Source organism: Mandrillus leucophaeus, unplaced genomic scaffold (genome assembly GCF_000951045.1).
Source record: "Mandrillus leucophaeus isolate KB7577 unplaced genomic scaffold, Mleu.le_1.0 Scaffold590, whole genome shotgun sequence".
NCBI lineage: Eukaryota > Metazoa > Chordata > Mammalia > Primates > Cercopithecidae > Mandrillus > Mandrillus leucophaeus.
The window spans coordinates 155468-156625 of record NW_012106364.1 but is presented as its reverse complement, the minus strand read 5'-3'; the positions used below and the strand labels follow the sequence as shown (position 1 = coordinate 156625).

Below are 1158 nucleotides of genomic sequence, written 5' to 3'. Positions count from 1 at the left end.
GAAAAACACTATGTCATTCCCCAAATTTTCTTTTCTTTTTCTTTTTTTTTAAACGGAGTCTCACTGCGTCGCCCAGGCTGCAGTGCAATGGCGCGATCTTGGTTCACTGCACCCTCCAATCCCACCTACGCCTCTCCCTGGGTTCAAGTGATTCTCCCACCTCAGCCTCCTGAGTAGCGGGGGTTACAGGCATGCACCACTATGCCTGGCTAATTTTTGTATTTTTAGTACAGACGGGATTTCACCATGTTGTCCAGGCCGGTCTTGAACTCCTGACCTCAAGTGATCCACCCGCCTCGGCCTCTCAAAGTGCTGGGATTATAGGCATGCGCCACCAAGGCTGTCCTGTAATTCCCCAAATTTTCTAAGGAAAACAGGAAATCTATGGATCTTGCTGTTCAAAGGCATGCAAAATGCAAAACAGAAAAGACATTTTACATTAGAATAACAGAGACTTTGGCTGTTATGCTTTTAACAGATATTTATAATACAGCACACTTCCCTTTTCTGATTTATTCATGCTCTAGAGCCAGACTTCTTGGCTTCAGCTTCAAATCTGTTGTGTGTCAGCTGTGTGTTTTTCCATAGGTTACATACCTCTCTGTGCTTCAGTTTCCTCCTGTGTGAAAGGGGATAGTTACAGCACCTACCTCAGAGGGCCACTGTGAGGATTAAATGCATTAATATCCTTGAGAGGCAGAGAACATTACCGGTTCATAGTAAGTGCTGTGTTAAGTGCTATCTACTATTATTACTGTTACCATTTTATTATTATTGAAATATTTCAATATGTCCATTTTACATCAAAAACAAGTGCAGGTCTCTTGTTCTTTGCCTGCATACCCCTGTCCCTGTCTTTGCCTGGCTAATCTCAGTTCAATCTGTAATAGAGAATAGTTAGAGCCATGTAAATGGACTGATGTGAATAGTAGAGTGATTAAATACTTTTGGTATATCTATACAATAAAATATGCGTATATTCATGCCATTTTTGAGTAATATTTAAATTTGTAATGACACAGAAGATTAAGTAACAATACGATATACTAGTTCATGAAAGAATATTAAGTACCAGTAATAAAATATGAAACTAGGTACAGAATGATAGGGCAATTTTAATTTTCTTATTTATGCGTCCCTACATTTTCTCAATTTTGT

General features: G+C 39.2%; 1 protein-coding gene across 1 annotated transcript in view; it reads left to right on the top strand.

Annotated features, from left to right (window-relative positions):
- The window catches only part of CCL4L2 (chemokine (C-C motif) ligand 4-like 2), a 17137-nt gene that overhangs the window by 13973 nt on the left and 2006 nt on the right, over positions 1 to 1158 (top strand). The gene's annotated exons all lie outside the window — the stretch shown is intronic.